Source organism: Hypanus sabinus, unplaced genomic scaffold (genome assembly GCF_030144855.1).
Source record: "Hypanus sabinus isolate sHypSab1 unplaced genomic scaffold, sHypSab1.hap1 scaffold_886, whole genome shotgun sequence".
NCBI classification, from domain to species: domain Eukaryota; kingdom Metazoa; phylum Chordata; class Chondrichthyes; order Myliobatiformes; family Dasyatidae; genus Hypanus; species Hypanus sabinus.
The window spans coordinates 13728-32679 of NW_026781739.1; the positions used below are offsets into that span (position 1 = coordinate 13728).

At 44.7% G+C, this 18952-nt stretch overlaps 1 long non-coding RNA gene and 1 pseudogene across 1 annotated transcript; one reads left to right on the top strand and one right to left on the bottom strand.

Moving 5' to 3' along the window:
- Positions 1–5485: 5485 nt before the first annotated feature.
- Positions 5486–7035, bottom strand: LOC132390410 (zinc finger protein 239-like; annotated as a pseudogene).
- Positions 7036–7269: 234 nt separating this feature from the next.
- On the top strand, positions 7270–17517 carry LOC132390409 (uncharacterized). The gene is made up of 3 exons (XR_009510901.1): positions 7270–9049; positions 15839–15913; positions 17136–17517. It is a non-coding gene; the product is annotated as an uncharacterized LOC132390409 (long non-coding RNA).
- Positions 17518–18952: the final 1435 nt, after the last annotated feature.

Sequence of the window (18952 nt, forward strand, 5' to 3'; positions counted from 1 at the left end):
TGGCAGCCATTTTAGCCCTGAGGAAAAGCCGCTGACTATCTACAAGATCAATGCCTCTCATCATCTTGTACACCTCTATCAGGTCACCTCTTATCCTCAGTCGCTCCAAGGAGAAAAGGCCGAATTCTCTCAACTGCGCACTTTCTCCATTTCTGTACACTTATAGTTTGGAACACCTGCATTATGTCGGCCTCATTAGTAAGTCTTCGGAATCTGTTGAATTTATAACAGTGCTAGTGTACAGTAGAGTCAACTCAGGCCTGCTAAACCTTACCACTGATTCTGTTCCACCACACGCCTTTTAAATCCTCCCCTGTTGTTCCCCTCTCGTTCTCCCTGCGAAATGGGTTGCAGTCACCATTTGCTGGTGTAAGAGGTTCCCCTTGCATTATCTGCAGTCTGAAGAAGACGAGATGACTGCAGTTCTCTCCAACATGTTCTTCGCCCCTCTCATCTCTGGACTGAGGAAGAATGACTTTGCTAGTTAACCTCCTTATTCACGACTCATTTCCATATTATGTGTCATTTTCCCTGCTTCTAAAATTTGTTGAAAACACCCCTGTCCTTTAAAGACTGAAAGCAGAATGGGGAACCACCTGTCGGATGTTCAACGAAGCAGGGTCAGAAACCCGAGGGGGGTCTACACAGGGCAGAGATTGGGGCTTTGGATTCTGAACGTATGATGAGAAGGGAAGCAGCAGCGGGGCGTGGCAACGAATGACAGAGTAGCAACATTTGGAAGCTGATTGACAGAGAATATAATTTGGTTGTCTGACTGATGACACAAACCATGCCTGTGGTGAGGTGCTCCACTGGTTGAGGAACATGTATGTGTTGGGAATGGTTTAATCTGCTGGGGGAGTTGATCGTGTTTGGTTATCCCGTAATATTATAACCGGATGGTTATTATGGATTGTTCTATCTGAAATAATGTATTGATTATCATATAATATGTAAGATCTTGACACTAAAACTGTATCGGGCTTGAATTTATGGTACCTTTATGAAGTGATGGGCATTCATGAGTTTGTATTTTAAAGCAAGATTTTGGTAAATGATATTTGCCATTTGTTTGTACCTTTGTAAGTAATCAGATTGAGTTAAACTGCTGCAGGATCCTGGAGTGTGTTGGATTGTGTCTGGTTTCTCTGGCATTTTCTGCACTAACTGCCTCGTTTGTTAATATTTCATGTATTTTTTGATGTTTTCCCCCTTTTGTCAAACGTCCTTTATTTCTGCAAGGAACACCTTTCTTTTTGGGGGAGAGGTCTCCAACTCTCAGTCAGGTGCTCAAGGCTTCCTTGTCACCATCTAGTCTACTCAGATCGTTGGGATATCTCCCATGGAGGGTCATACTCATTCCACTGGTTAATGTTTTCTTCCAGAGTGATGATTTATTGTTCTGAGTTGGCCTCACATGTACGTGTTCTGGTCTGTATTTCTTATCACGATTGCAAATACACACATGGAGTGCTGAATCCTGTTCATTTTTGATGAAAATATATACTTAAAAGTTTTATCTGTTTTTCTTGTTTTTTTTTATTGAAGTTCATCGTCAAACATTTCCAGAAGGTGTATTTCAGACATTGTAGATATATATCATATAATCATATATGTCACAAATCTCAGCATTGAATTTATCTGAGGTATACACTTATAGAAAAGAGTGAAAGAAAAAAACAAGCAAAAGGAAAAAAAACTATGTACAAGTAGGGAGTGATCTTTTTTTAACAACATATTAAATGATTTGTGAGAATAAAATCAGGCCTATGAGGCATTATGTAGTTAAACCATTTTTCCCAGTATGAATCAAATTGTTCCAGATTATGATTATCTTCTCCATTTCGTAAATGTCCATTGTAATTTCCATCCATGTATTTAACCTTGGGCTCTCCTGTGATAACCATATCCCAGTAACAGTCTTTTTACCAGCCACCAACCACATATTCATTAAATATTTATCTTTTTTCAACCATTCTTGAGGTATATATCCAAAATATATGGTCTTACTCCCCAAGGGTATTTCACACTTAAAGATGCCATGTCGGGCATTGTGTATCCCCCTCCAATAGTCTTTGATAGCAGGGCAGTCACAAAAAAATATAATAATGATTTGCATTTCGATTTCCACAGTTTCTCCAGCAAACAGCGAGGTTACTATCATAATGGGATTTCTAAGAGGGTGTAATAAAATATCTTATCAAGTTTTTCTGTCCGAACTCCCTCCATTTCTGTGAACTGGTACACTTCCATTGATACCTCCATATTGTTGTCCATTCTTCCTCAGATATAATTATCCCTCCTTCCTTCTCCCATTTTGTTTTAAAGTATGAAGTCAAATGTATTTTAAGATTTGACAAACCCTTATTCATGCTTGAAATAATTCCACTACCGTTATCTGAATTATATAGCTTTTCTAAACAGCTCTAACATGCACGTACTTGCCTTGGTTACAATCTTAAGCATCCTATTAACATACTGTCGCATCTATAAATACTGATAAAAATCTTGTTTTTCTAAATGTTTCCCTTTCAGCATTTCAAAGCTGAACCGTGTTCCTTCTTTTATTATGTTGCAAAGAACTGTTATTCCTTTAGCTGTCCAGTCCTTAAATCTAGCATCCAATTTATTTGGTGTAAAATCCGAGTTATATGCACACCATTGAAGAATTGCAGTATCTCCCTCGAGATTATATTCTTTTAGAGTAGTTTTCCAGATTAAAAGTCAATTTCACCCATGGATTATCAATATTATTTATGTACCTTTGCAAGTTATTATCAGCCAAAACTGTTTGTATGGGGATGGGAAGTACCCGCTCCTCAATGTTTTTCCATTGAGCGTCATATGATGGGTTGCTCCAGCATATCACAGCTCTCAACTGTGCTGCAAAATAATAACCTCGAAGAGAAGTTAGGCCGCATTCACCCTTTTCCTTTGCTAATTGCAAAGTTTTGAGATGAACTCTAGGCCTTTTACCCTGCCAAATATACCTTGGTAACATCTTGTTCCATTCATTCAATTGATTTTGATTAATCTCTATTGGTAGGGGCTGAAAGAGCTATAACAGTCTGGGCAGTGTATTCATTATAATAGACTCACTCCTTGAACTGAAACTAAAAGAAAGGAATCAGGTTCCATCTTGCTATATATTCCTTAATGGTTTTTTATATAAAGGCTGATAATTACATTCTGATAATGTTGCCTAATCTTTTGGCATAATGATGCCCAAATATTTGAAAGACTCTGTTTGCCATGCCCGGGGTTATCTACTTTCAATTTCTCTTGCTGGGCTGTAGTAATATGAAAGTAATTGGGTTTTATCTATGTTGATAATGTATCCTGATAATTGACCATATTGTTCAAAGGATTGCATCAATTCAGGTAAAGAGTATGTTGGTTGCCCTAGATAGATCAAAATGTCATCCATGTAACAAGCGAATTTATGCTCTGTCCCTTTACTAGTAATTCCCCACTTTGTCTGATGTATTGAGCTAATGGCTCCAGATATAATGCGAAGAGTAGTGCTGACCATTCACAACCCTGTCTTGTGACCCTTTCTAGGGTAAGACTATTTGATTAAATATCCATTGATTTTACTCCTAGCGGTAGGGTTGTCATATAGTGCCTGTATAGTTTTAATAATTGTTATGGAAACCAACTCTATGTAAAAGTCTGTAAAGAAAATTCCAATTAACCGAATCAAATGCCTTTTCAGCATCCACGCTTATCACTATTGCTTTGATTTTATTTTTTTGTATATATGATCCATAATGTGAAGTATCCTTCGTATATTGTGCAAACACGAGGAAATCTGCAGATGCTGGAAATTCAAACAACACACACACAATGCTGGTGGAACACAGCAGGCCAGGCAGCATCTATAGGGAGAAGCGCTGTCAGCGTCTCTGGCCGAGACCCTTCGTCAGAACTAACAGAAAGGAAAGATACTAAGAGATTTGAAAGCAGTTGGGGGAGGGGGAAATGCAAAATGATAGGAGAGGACCGGAGGGGGTGGACTGAAGCTGAAAGCTGGACAGGTGATTGGCAAAAGTGATACAGCGCTGGAGAAGGGAAAGGATCATGGGACAGGAGGCCTAGGGAGGAAGAAAGGTGGAGGGGAGCACCAGAGGGAGATGGAGAACAAGTGGAGTGATGGGCAACTAAGCTTGTCAGGGATGAGGTAAGAAGGGGAGGAGGGGCATTAACGGAAGGTACAGAAGTCAATATTCATGCCTTTCTTTCTCCCTTATCACTATTGCTTTGATTTTTTTTTGTATATGAATTTGTATACAAGTTCCCTCTCTTCAGCAAGAGTCATTCCTTTGCCGCCCGGCTGGCAGTTTCCGCAGCCGCAACCCCCGCATTTTTGCTCGCATGCTGCGGCAATACTATCCCACTTCCGATTTCCATGCTCGATTTCCATAGCGGTTTTCTAGAACACAGAAGATGTCATCTGCAGTTTTATAAGTTTTGAGGCGAAGGTCTCTTCTGACTTTGTCGTCAAGACTGTCCAGCAGTTGAACCTTTTCCACCTCTCTTGAACCGGTTGGCTCTCTCTGCCTCTGGAGTGCTTCCCAGTCCTTTCTCCACCTGTGAAAATCACGTCTGCCGCCAGTAAACTTGGGAAGGGCCGTCGGTTTCAGTCTGATGGCTGGCGTGGGAAAATTGGAGGAAAAGCCCAATGCCGTCGGTGTTAGTCTTTCAGCATCCTCCTTTCTCCTTGCCTGTATGAAGTGGGCCTTCTTGGAAACTAGCTTGGGGATTTGGAGTTCGAGCCCCTTTAGGCGACTCTGAAGGTGCTTCCGATCCCCTGGCCGGTTCCATCGTTCCCACCTCCTTCGCTGTCTTTACCAGTCCTTGCAGATGGTTAAGCATGAAGCCATACGCCTCCTGGTGGCCATCGGGTTGTACAGCAGCGACGTCTTCACATTCATCCTCTGCTGCTTGTAGTGCTATGAGCAACTCAACATTTCCAAAGTTGGTCCAAAGAGTCTCCCGGATCAACCTCTCATTTGCCATCTTTGCCAGGTCGGCTTTTTGCTGTTCAGTTAACACAGCTACTTTCTCTGTGTTCAGCTTCACCTCCCGTTCTGCAGTGAGTCCGGCCTCCGCATCGTCATTGGCTTCCATGACTTTCTCGGCTTCTATTGTGAGTTTATTGAAACTCACTCTGAGCTCCTCTTCAGACATGTCTTCATAGGTCCTGGTAATACTGTTGGCCAGACGAGAAAACAATCGTTTTGCTGTCATTCTCTCTAGCTTGAGTTGCTCAACTGATTTCCCAATAGCTTGATCAGCCATGTCTGATTCCCTCTGCAGGTGAAAGTACAACTTTTTAGTGATGCTTTGATGTTTTTTTATCTCAACTTGATTTCCTTCCTTTTTCAGGACTCCAGGTTATTGCTCTTGCTGTTCCAGCTCAAAGCTCCCAGATTTCTGTTTCCTGGTCAAACAGTTTTGTCAAGTCTGAGCAGGTGAACGGCCTCTACCCAGTGTGAACCTGCTGGTGTTTTTCGAGACCAGATGACCGAGTGAATCCCTTCCCACAGACTGAGCAGGTGAATGGCTTCTCCCCAGTGTGAACTCGCTGATGTACCAGTAGGGTAGATGACCGAGTGAATCCCTTCCCACAGACTGAGCAGGTGAATGGCTTCTCCCCAGTGTGAACTCGCTGATGTACCAGTAGGGTAGATGACTGAGTGAATCCCTTCCCACATTCTGAGCAGGTGAATGGCTTCTCCCCAGTGTGAACTCGCTGATGTACCAGTAGGGTAGATGACTGAGTGAATCCCTTCCCACAGACTGAGCAGGTGAACGGCTTCTCCCCAGTGTGAACTCGCTGATGACTCTGTAGTTTGGATGACTGAGTGAATCCCTTCCCACAGACTGAGCAGGTGAACAGCCTCTCACCAGTGTGAACTCGCTGATGTACCTTCAGATTAGATGTGTAAGTGAATCCCTTCCCACAGTCTGAGCAGGTGAACAGCCGCTGCCTGGTATGAACTCGCTGATGTTTCAGTCTGCTGGATGAATCAGTGAATCCTTCCCCACATTGTAAGCAGGTGAACGGCTTCTCCCCAGTGTGAACTCGCTGATGTCTCTGCAGGTTGGATAACTGAGTGAATCCCTTCCCACATTCTGAGCAGGAGAATGGCTTCTCCCCAGTGTGAACTCGCAGGTGTTCAAGTAGGTGGGATGACCGAGTGAATCCCTTCCCACATTCTGAGCAGGTGAACGGCTTCTCCCCAGTGTGAACTCGCTGGTGAGCCATTAGGTCAGATGACCGAGTGAATCCTTCCCCACAAATTCAGCAGATGACCAGCCTCTACTCAGTGTGAACTGACTGGTGTGTCCACAGGTGGGAAGACCGACTGAACCCGTTCCCACACACAGAATAGTTGAATGGCCTTGCCCAGTGTGTAGCTTCAGTTGAGATTACTGAGTGAATCCATTCCCAGTGTCTGAGCAGGTGAACGGTCTCTCCCCTGTGTAAAATGACGGACGTGTCAGTTGGTCAGATGACCGAGTGAATCTCTCCCCACAGTCTGAGCAGGAATCTCTTGCTCCTTAAATATCTAAACAGAGACAGCACAACTGGTGTGTTGTGTTTGAATTCCCATAGACAAATTCCTTGTCGTTTTTAACCTGTAAAAAAAATTAAAATCCATCAGTGGGTGAAGGACAACATTTGATATGAGATCACTTGAGTTGCCAAGGTTTGATTTGGTATCACACTGTTACAGTGAAGTTCAACACAAGTTGGAGAGCGAAATCATCTTCGAACCGGGCACAGTGCTGGTATCTGGAAAAACCCACAAACTCTCTGATGCTCTATAAGGGTGGGGTACTTCTGCCATCTCCAATATGTGACGGCTCAGTTTGACTCTCTTCAATGGTATTATTCCCTGTTCCCACTGAGCTGAAAGGGTATCAGGCCCCACAGTAACAGAAACCCTCTCATGGCGCATCAGCGCCAGACTTCGAGATGAAAGGTCCTGAGTTCGAATCCGGCCGGCTCCCCTGCACGCATTCCATCCGTGCTGGGTTATGAGCTGGTGATCTCTTTGGCCCCTCACCCAGCAGAAGGTAATGGCAAACCAGTGCAGTAACTTGCCTCAACGTTAGAGAGACATGGAGAAACTCTGAAATTGAGGATTTCTCCTACTCAGATATATGGTTGGTCTGCACAGCTCTTAAAGGAATTCGAGTGAATGATAGTATTATTTAAGGTTCTTGTCATGGAAAAGTACAACACAGAAACAGGCCCAGTTGGTGTTGAACTATTTAAACTTTCTACTCCCATACCCCTTTCATCCAAGTACCTATGCAAACCTCTTAAATTTTGAAATTGAGCTCGCATGCACCACTTCTGCTGGCTGCTCATCCCACACCCGGATCTGTGTGAAGAATTTTCCCCTCATGTTCCAATTAACCTTTCACCTTTCACCCTTAACCCATGGCTTCTGGTTGTAGTCCCACCCCATCTCAGTGGAGAAAGCCAGCTTGCATTTACCCCATCTATAACCCTCATAATTGTGGTATACCTCCATCAAATCTCCCCTCAATCTTCTACATTCCAAGGAATAAAGTCCTGACCTGTTTCAGTCTCTCCTTATAACCCAAGTCCTCCAGACCTGGCATTTCTCTGAAATCTCTGAACCCCTTTTACATCTTTCCTGTAGGTTGATGACCAAAACTGCACAATACTCCAGATTAGGCATCACCAATGTCTTGTACAAAGTCAACATAACATACCATCCAGTACTTTGGTTTATGAAGGACTATGTGCCAAAATCTTTCTTTCCGTCCCTATCGAACTGTGACACCACTTTTAGTGAAACATAGGCCTGTATTCCCAGATCCCTTTCATCAACAACACTCCTACATGTCCGACCAGTCACTGTGTAAAACCCACCCTGGTAGGTCCTACCAACATACAACATCTCACACTTCTCTGCATTGAATTCCATTTTCCATTTCTCAAGCCATATTTCCACCTGGTCCAGTTCGCACTGCAAGCCATGATAGTCTTCTCACAGTCCGCTGAATCCCCAGTCTCGGTTTCATCCAAAAATTTGCTGATCCCTAACCAGCTTATCATCCAGATTACTGATATAGATGACAAACAACAACAGATCCAGCACTGATCTCTGTGGCTCACCACCAGTCACAGGTTCCAGTCAGAGAGGCAACCATCTGCTACCATACTGGCTTCTCCCACAGACAGTGTCTCATCCAATTTACTGTCTCATCTTGAATGCTGAATGACTGAACCTTCTTGACCAACCTCCCATATGAGACTTTGTCAAGTGCCTTGCTAAAGTCCATGTAGACAACATCCACTGCCTTGCCCTCAGCCACATTCCTGATAACTTCCTCGAGAGACTCTGTAAGACTGGTTAGACATGACCCACCATGCACAAAACCATGCTGTCTATCCTTAATCAGTCCACATCTATCCAAATACTTATATATCCGGTTCCTGCACATATGTTCTAATAACTTTCCCACTACTGATGTCACGCTCACTAACGTAACATTTTCTCATTTATCCTTAGACCCCCTCTCGAACAGTGGAACAACATTGTCTGTCCTCCAATCCTCCAGTGCCTCACCTGTCACTAAGAATTATTTCAATATCTTTGCTTGGACCCCGACAATTTCTGCACTTGTGTTCCGCAGGGTCCTTGGGAACAACTAGTCAGGCTCTGGGGATTTATCCATGCTAATTTGCCTTAAGACAGCAAACACCTCCACCTCTGTAATCTGTCCATGCTCTCTGAATTTGATGCTGCCTTGCCTCACCTCTATCGACTCTGTGTCCATCTCCTGAGTAAATACGGATGCAAAACTACTATTTCAAACCACCCCTATCTATTTTTTCTCCCATATAGATTACCATTCTGATCGTCCAGAGTGGGCATGTTTCTGTTCTGACCTTCTCCATGTTTCTGTGACAGAGAAGCTGGCCAAACCTGACTGGAAGGGGAGTCTGGTAGGAATGACGATGGAGCAGCAATGGCTGGAGTTTCTGGGAGCAACTCGGGAGGTGAGTGATAGACACATCCCAAAGAATTGGAAGCATTGGAAAGGCAGGAGGACACAACTGTGGCTGAAATGAGAAGCCTAAGCCAACATAAAAGCCAAAGAGAGGGCAAATAATAGAGCAAAAAACATTGGGAAGCTTTAAGAAACCAACAGAAGTCAACTAAAGAAAGTCAGATGAGCTCAGGGTGTGGGAGTATGATATTGTAGTCATTAATGTGTCTTGGTAGCACCCAACAGCCTGAGGAATTTAGAGGAACAAAATATCCGGGGCCTCGATATCAGTTGAAAACAAAGGTTCCCTGCACCAGTTACCTTTCAACATTTATTTTGGTAGGTGCATACAAACTCTGCACCCTCAAAATTTCACTTCTGAAGAACCCCCACTTACCAAGTACTCCTTTGCAGAAAACAGCCTGTCCCAGTCCACACTTTTCAAATCCTTGCAAATACCATAAACATTGATCTTTCTCCAATTTAGAATCTCAAGAGAGGTCCAGACCTCTGTTTTTCCGTACTTACTTGGAATCTCATGGCATTATGATCACTATACACAAAGTGTTCCCATTCACTAATTTTTGTCACCAGCCCTAGATCGTTTCCCAACAGCTTATTGCACAATTCTACGCCGGATGTTTTATGTACTGATTAAGGAGCATTTGACAAGCTCTACCCCAGCTAGTCCTTTTACTGTATGGGAGTCCCAGTCAATATATGGAAAGTTAAAATCACTTACTATATCAACTTTTTTTTCTTGGTATAGTCTGTGAATTCTCTACAAATTTGTTCCTCCAGATTCCTCAGACTGTTGGGTGCAACCAATTCCCAGTAATGCCTACGATATCACAATTCCATGCCCTGGGCTCATCTGGCTTTCCTACGATGCTTCTTGCATTGTGATTTCCACAGCTCAACACATCCATCGCACCAGGCTCAAGCATTTGATGCTGACTCTGTCTGAGCTCTGAACAACATCTGTCTGGTGTCAAGAAAATAACCTCTCCCTCAATGTCAGAAAAACCTCCAATGCTGAATTTTGTGATGAGGACGCAGGAAAGGTTTTCTTCTGATGACTCTTCCATGAAGGTCATGTTTGTGCAGGTGTCGCTGTACAGTAGAACAGTGCACCACCAGTTCAGAGTCTGCTAAATCTTCCTGAATGTTTTTTACAGTCAAACGGGGGTTTTGATTTGCCTTTCTAGCAATCCTACGAGTAGCTCTTTCGGAAACTTTTCTTGGCCTTCCAGACATCAACTTGACCTCCACCGTTCCTGTTAACTGCCAGTTCTTAATTACATTATGTACTGAGGAAACAGCTACCTGAAAACGCTTTGCTATCTTCTTATAGCCTACTCCTGCTTTGTGGGCATCATTTTTTTTAACTTTCAGAGTGCTCAGCGGCTGCTTAGAGGAGCCCATGGCTGCTGATTGTTGGGACAAGGTTTGAGGAGTCAGGATATTTATAAAGCTTTGCAATTTGTACAGCCTGGCCTGTCCTAATGATGATTGCAAACAAGCCATAGCCCTAACAAGCTAATTCAGGTCTGAGACCTTGGTAAAATTTAACTGAGAGCTCAAATCTCTTGGGGTGCCCGAACTTTTCCTTGGTGCTCCTTTCCCTTTTTTCTCCCACTCTAAAATTGTACAAAACAGAAATAATACACTAAACTCCTGATGAAGGGTTTCGGCCTGAAACTTCGTTACTACCTCCTCCCATAGATGCTGTCTGGCCAGCTGAGTTCTGCCAGCATTTTGTGTTTTTAATAATACACTAATCTTGCTTAAAATGTTGAATATTTTGTCTTTAATTTTGAGACTTTTGGAGACCAGTTCACCTTCTACTCACTGAACTATTCACAGTAACAGGAAGTTTGACCAGTGGTGCCCAGCCGTTTGCATACCACTGTATGGGATGGGGTGGAAAGCGCGGGGTGTGACGGGAGAGAGGAGGAGGAGGAGGAGTGGGACTGACAGGGAGCGAAGAGGGAGAACGCGTGGGGTGAGTGGTAGATTTAGAGGGTGAGAAAGAGGGGAAGACAGTGTGGGATACGGGAGACAGCGGGGAGAGTGTTTGAGAGAGGGGGGAGGGTGGGATGTAGGGAGAGAGAGAGAGGTTGAGAGCTGGAAATGGAGGTGGTTACAGAGTGGCGGAGGTGAGTGAGTGAGAGACAAGTTTGATTGAGGTGCGTGAGAGAGGAGGAGAAGGAGAGGGGAAGACAGAGGGCGACTGATATTGAGAGTGGGATGGCGGGTGATAGGGGTAGGGACAGGGATTGTGGAATGGGAGAGAGAATGGAAGAGAAACAGATGGAGAGATGGATAGAAGGGGAGAGAGTGAGAGAGAAATGAAAAGAGGCATGACAGAGTGAGGAGATGAAGAGAAACAAGAGAGAGGAGTACGATTTATTACTAGAGGGGTAGAGAGAGTGACAAAAAAGGAGAGCGCAAGGAAAGGGGTGAAAGAGAGTGGGAGGCTGGTCAAGTAGCAGTGTAACTGAGAGGGATAGGGAAGAGAGAAGCGGGAGGGAGAGAGGCGGTGAGGAAGCACGGATGATTGAGAGGGCGATGATAAGGAAGGGGTGAGGGAGAGTTGAGAGTGAGGGAGAGAGGGAGCAGGAAGGGAGGGCTGGAGTAGAGGGCCCTATGAGGAAGACGGACTGTGAGGAGGGTGTGGAGAGGGAAATGGGGTAAGTAGCTCGGGGTGAGGGAGAAAGGCAAGGAGATTGGTGTGTATGATCTGAATTGTTAGATTAACTATTTATCCAGTCCCCAGTTGCAGGGTCATTAATCACGTATGTTCACAAGTCACCGAACAAATCCATCATGGGATTACGGTTCCATGCTGGGAATTATGAGTGTGAGGGCAGCTTGCTGTTCTCGGTGTCGGATGTGGGAGGTCCTGGAGTTTCCTAGCATCCCGGACGTTAACATCTGCGCCGGGTGAGCCGAGCTGCAGTTCCTAAGGGACTGTGCCAGGGAACTGGAGCTGCAGCTCGATGACCTTCGTCTGGTCAGGGAGAGCGAGGAGTTGATAGAGAGGAGTTACAGGCAGGTGGTCACACCGGGGCCATGGGAGGTAGACAAGTGGGTCACGGTTAGGAGGGGAAGGGGAAGAGTCAGGTACTAGAGAGTACCCCAGTGGCTGTACCCCTTGACAATAAGTACTCCTGTTTGAGTACTGTTGGGGGGGGGTCAGCCTATCTGGGGGAAGCAACAGCGGCCGTGCCTCTGGCACAGAGTCCGGCCCTGTAATTCAGAAGGGTAGAGAAAGAGAAGGCAGTAGCAATAGGGGACTCAACAGTTAGGGAGTCAGACAAGCGATTCCGTGGATGCAGTCAGGAGACGCGGATGGTAGTTTGCCTCCCTGGTGCCGGGTCTGGGATACTTCTGATCGCGTCCAAGATATCCTGAAGTGGGATGGTGAGGAGCCAGAGGTCGTGGTAGATATAAGTACCAATTACATAGGTAGGAAAAGGGAAGAGGTCCTGAAAGGAGAATATAGGGAGTTAGGAAGGGATTTGAGAAGAAGGTCCGCAAAGGTAGTAATCTCGGGATTACTGCCTGTGCCACGTGGCAGTGACAGCAGTCATGGAATGAGGTGGAGGATAAATGTGTGGCTGAGGGATTGAAGCAGGGGGCAGGGATTCAAGTTTTTGGATCATTGGGACCTCTTTTGGGACAGGTGTGACCTGTACAAAAAGAACGGGTTGCACTTGAAAGCTAGCGGGACCAATATCCTGGCGGGGAGATCTGTGGAGGCTACTGGGGAGACTTTAAACTAGAATGGTTGGGGGGGTGGGAATCAGATTGAAGAGACTAGGAGAGAAGAGGTTAGTTCACAAATAGAGAAAGCTTGTAGACAGTGTGAGGAAATCTAGGAATAATGGTGCATATTTCCCTGAAGGAGGAAGCTCATGTGGTGATGAAGAAAGCTTTTGGTATGCTGACCTTTGAGCATTGAGTACAGGAGTTAGGATGTAATGTTAAAATTGTACAAGGCATTGGTGAGGCCAGATTTGGAGCATTATATACAGTTCTGGTCACCAAATTATACGTAAGATGTCAACAGAGAACAGAGATTTACTAGAATGTTACCTGGGTTTCAGCACCTAAGTTACAGAGAAAGGTTGAACAAGTTAGGTCTTTATTCTTTGGAGGGTAGAAGGTTGAGGGGGGACTTGATAGAAGTATTTAAAATTATGCGGGGATTGATAGAGTTGATGTGGATAGGCTTTTTCCATTGAGTGTAGGGGAGATTCAAACAAGAGGACATGAGTTGAGAGTTAAGGGGCAAAAGGTTAGGGGTAACATGAGGGGTAACTTCTTTACTCAGAGACTGGTAACTGTGTGGAACGAGCCTCCAGTGGAAGTGGTAGAGGCAGGTTCAATTTTTTCATTAAAAAAAATTGTATAGGTATATGGACAGGAAAGGAATGGAGGATTATGGGCTGAGTGCAGGTCAGTGGGACTAGGTGAGAGTAAGTGTTCGGCACGCACTAGGAATGCCGAGATGGCCTGTTTCCGTGCTGTAATTGTTATGTGGTTTTACCGCGTACGATTCTGGTCTCCATATCCGATAGCGGGGAGTTTTAACTCATATGGGGACCAACTGCAGCTCAACCCCAGCTGATGCGGGTGTTTCCCCTGTTCAGGTGGGGGTGAGGAAGGGGTTAATCTCGGGTTTGTGTAAATCGAGGGCTGATTGCTATGGGAAAGGGGTGGGACCGAGCCGGACAGCGGGAGGCTCCGGGCTCTCCAGTCTTGCATCCCTGGTTTTAGTTTTGCACTGTGTCGGGATCACAGGATCAGTCTGCTCTGGTTCCCCAAGCTGGGAGGGTGGACGTGGGTGAAGGGGGCCTGTCTATGTGTCGGTGTGGGGTGAATGGTCAGAAGGGTGTGGGGCCACTGGCGGGACGGAGGGTGGTTGGGGTACTGTGGGTGATCGGAAGTAACATGACCTGGGTGGATGGGCAAGGGGTAAATTACGTTGTCATCGAGGGTGGAACTGGTCCAGTGAATCAGACAGCTCAGCTCGCGTGTCCTTTCAGGAGGCCACAATTCTCTCATCATCTTAATCACTGATTAATCTTCCTGTTAACATTGAGTTTGTTACAGAGCCCCAGGGTCTGGGAATGGCTGGGTGGTAGGAGGCAGAGGGTGATGGTGAGAGGCAGTTTCTTGGACTCGAGTTCCATGCTTAGTGACGTTCCCTGGGGTTACACCCATTGCTACTTGTAATCTATGTCAATAATTTAGTTGAGAAAGTACAGGGTATGGGTAGAGAGTCTGCAGCAAGTTCAAACAAATACTGTTTTTGAAAGACAGTCAGTAAAAACACTCCCCTCTCTTTCCCTCTCCCCACTCAGATCTGACCAAAAGCTACATCAGAGGATGCAAGATCTTTTACTGAGTAACCATTGTGAGGGAATGGGAGTGGTTTCAAAGGGCCGGGCTGCTGGAAGCACATTACCAGACCTGGAGTGATTGCAACTGGGTCTGACAGAGGCATAACTGGTTCTGCTGGGCACATTCAGTCTCACTCCCAACTATTTCCTACCTTCCCTTGTACAGGAATGTAATGTCTAAAGGACCAGTGTTTGAGTGAATGAGACTCACCAAACTTTCTCCTGACTGAATCACTGGAATCTCCGAGTCAGATGGGTTCTCTCCAGTCGGTGCTCTCAGTCCTCGGGCTGGTTCACTTGTTGCTGCTCCCTCGTCTTCAGTCGTGGTTTGCCTCCAGTTGGGGTTTTTCTTCAAATAAATCTCTCACCACAGGTCTAACTTTAACCAGAGAGACAATGAAGCACATTAATAATGAAAAGGAGAACTAAACATTTCTGTGTAATGTTACTAAGAACAAAACTCACTGAGATTTAAACACTGAAGGCAGATGTAATGACCTCAGTAAACAATCTTTTATTGTCCCTCACATCTCACAGACGATACGGGATAAGAAGGATCCATCATCCAGTCACGGTAAGACACAAGACACAGGAACAGAATCAGGTGATTTGGTCCAACTGGTCTGCCCCACCATTTAACCATGGCTGATTTTCATTCCAACACCACATTCCTGCCTTCCTCCTGTAACCCTGAGCTGCTCAGCAATCATCAGTATGTTAAACTCTGTCATATGTATACCCAAATGGCAGCTTCAACCAACCTCTGTGGCAACAAATTCCACAGATCAGACATCTTCTGGCCATAAATGTTTCTCATCTGAGTTTTAAGGGGAAGCATCTTTATTCTGAGACTGTGCTGTCAGATCACAGACTCTCCGTCTAATGGAAACATCCTCTCCATGTCCACTGTATCCAGGCTTTTCAGCATTCGGTAGGTTTATTAACCATACATCCCTCCACCACCCCAACCGTCCCTCTGAACTCCATCGAGCACAGGTCCAGAACCATCAAATGCTCCTCACACATAAAGCCGATCATTCCTGAGATTATTCATGTAAACCTTGTTAGGAACACTGTACTGAACACATTTCCAGGAAAAACAGAAAAATTGGTACCAGGATAATTGACAGGGAAACGTTGTGCTTTCTTTACAGTTCTACTATCACATGTGTTGGCGCGTGGCCAAGTGGTTAAGGCGTTGGTCTAGTGATCTGAAGGTTGCTAGTTCGAGCCTTGGCAGAGGCTGCCTGTGTGTCCTTGAGTGACAACACCGGTGCCATGCTGTATGGGTCCTAATGCCCTTCCCTTGGACAACATCGGTGGAGAGGGGAGACTTGCAGAGACTCTAACGGAGGCCTACAAACTATCACAGCCATTTTCATTTCCAGGTTAAAACAGGTCCATTTCATGAAATATAAACCAAGAAATAAAAAGAAACTGGAATTACCAGAAAGACTCTGCAGGTAAGGAACAGCTTACAATACAATTCAATTAATAACATTTCATCAGATTGAGTTCAAACATTTTCAGTTTTTAGTGCAGATCTCCAGCACAGCTGCCTGATTTCCACTGTGTGATTTCCAAACACAGTTTGAACATCAGACTCAGGGTCTATCTTAACTGTTGTAAACACAGAACAGCCCAGTTACTCACAGCCTCTCCCTGTGAGGATGGAATGGGAACTCATCCTCTCCTCAGATTGGCAGTCATTGCTTCCAAAGGAATTCCAGAAACAAACATCTGATCCCAGACCAGAAATACTCAATCAACAGCTCACAAGCCCAAACAGCTCGATCCCCGATTCCACTTTAGCTGGATTAAAAACTATGATATCCCAGGACCCAACACAGCTTAATCTGCCGCTCACCGACCCTGAGAGTCTCACACATCATCCCCACATCTCACACTGGGTAGTGCAATCTGGGATTTCCCCACAACCAATGTCCAGCTGCTCGACATTTCTGCTTCATTGCAGGATGACCATCCGGCCCATCTGCAGAAGCTCAAACCAAAGTCAAAGCTAAAACACCAGCAGTTCCATTTGCCTGGAAAGCCGATCACAGGATTAGAGCCCAAGCACCAACTCTCCCAGTACTCTTTGCTGCCAGTAAAATGCTGCAGTGTGTCAGCCCGTCACTGTTCATAAACGATCACCTCCACACCAATGCACAACAGACCTGGGACCAGATGACCCTCCAGCATTCCAGCTAACAATAACCAATTCGGGAAATGACTCAGCGAGGCCAAAGGTACAAAAGAACACTTCACAATGAAGACAGAGGTTGGAAGAAAGATAGCTGATATATAACATTGAGCTGGTGGGATACAGGGTGGACCGAAGATGACCCAGGTGGGAGATGTAAATCACTGAAGCAGGAAGATGGGTTTAGGAGACTGCACAGAGGTTGAACAAGATGAGCAGAGATAAGCAGATGGAACCAGGTGGGAGAAGGGATCATACATTCAGGGGTGCAGTGCTACCAGAGCTCACCGGACAACCGCTCCGGCAACTCTGTAAAAAAGTCAAAATAAACAAGCGGGTAATTTAACAGCGGCCACATAATAAAAAGAGGGAACTCTACGGAAGCAGGGGGTGTTGGCTGGTGGGGAAAAGTGCCACTAATAACATTAGGATATTTGATCGTTTTTGGTGAAATCCTGGAGCTGTGACTGTTTTTTATTTAGGTATTTGTGTAATTCCTTCTCGCTCGACCCGTTGTCCTAGGAAGCTGAGAAATAGCTGCACACAAATGCAAGCATTTTCCCGCTCTTTCCAATTTGTACCGTTGGATACCAGGAAGCAGTTATATTAAGCAAGGTATGAACATAGAAACTCTAGTTTAAAAGTTGAAAACAATGAAAGAAAAATTCACTGCTCGCTCATCTTCGTCCTGATTCTGATAAAATTCACAAGCTAATCATCCAAAATCCTCTTCTACACCTGGATAAATTTAGTTTTGTTTTACAAGCTAAATGGAAAAAAAGCATTTCTGGGCTATAAGCTAGTTTTACGTCATTTCAACTATCATTAATAGCGGATCAACCCCTTGGCCTCGCTCCACCAACTGTAGCTGATGGGAAAGAGGATCTTTTTCTCTTTGTGTTGATAGGAAAAAGAGTAATTTAGTGAGGCAATGAACGAGATGAAATGCATTTCCAAAACTCCCAAATGGTTGCTGTCCTCCCCTGTTAACATTTGTCACTTCCAAACTACGAGATTTTCTATTTGTATAAATGCGATAACAATTTATGTAAAGATTCAAACTTCTTTAACTTTTTATATATTTAAAGACTAAACAGGATCTGTAAAGGTCAAACTATGTAACACCCAACGTGTGAGGAGATTGTATCGACACTCACACATACACTTCCCGTCCAACCATTTCTGCGAGAGAAACGGTACGAGGCAGAGTTGCCAACCTACCACTTTTGAGACTAGTATTCAGCAATATTCGTGGCTTTAGCAATAGTTCATCACAGTTTCTTTTTTCATACTTGATTACTTGGTTCCAATTTAGGTGGCTAAAAGTGTAAAAAAATGAATTGCTTTATTTCTGTTATTTTTATACCTCCGAGGAACACTGCTAAGCGCTGCGGGCCCTGCCGTCTGCTCCGAATCAGTCGTATTAGTAAGGCTACATCTATGGTGGTCCGTGAATTACCCGCTAATCCTAAAGTAAACTTTTCTCACTAACAACCCTTTGCTTCTAAGCAAAGTTATTTTACTTGCTTGATAATTATATTCTATGATAATAGGTTAAGTGCAACCATGCAATACTTCGTCATATTATTAAATTAAGTATTATATGTTTAATCTTACCAGTTATACACTGAAATGTAATGATAGGCTGTAATCTTGTTAATGTCTTAGCTATCACTATATTTCTGTGGATCTCTGGAATTCATATATTTCTTTCACCTTGGTTTACTGCTTGACATTATAGGAAGCCCTATATATGTCACATCAAATTTGTGCACCTACTCATTGCACGAATGGGGCAAGGCAGTTGCCCAGTAAATGAAATGAGCATGTATACAAATTGGGTTTCACAAACTGGGGGTGATTGATAAGTTCATGGCCTAAGGTGGAAGGAGTCAATTTTACAAAACCTAGCAATTTTCAATTATCTGAAACAAATACCACAAAAGTTATTAACTTCAAACTTTCTGCATAATCACTCAAAGAGTTGAACGAAACGTGCAGGTACCGAGAGCTGTATAAGTTCAGAACTTCCAAATTAGGCCACGAACTTATCAATCAATCTCCCGCACCCCCCACCCCCACAGCTCCGGCAGCTAAAACATTACCACTGCAGCCATGCTCCAGCAGACCGGCAGAGCTCGGGCCCGGCCCTTTCCCAATGCAACCGGCCCCAGAGTTACACAACACCGGGATCATTCCCTACTCACCCCTGCTCGAATCGGAGAACCGCCAACAACAGCGGCAGTCGGCACCGCGCATGCGTTCAGCAGGCGTTTCTTCGCAGCGCCACCGGCTGCCG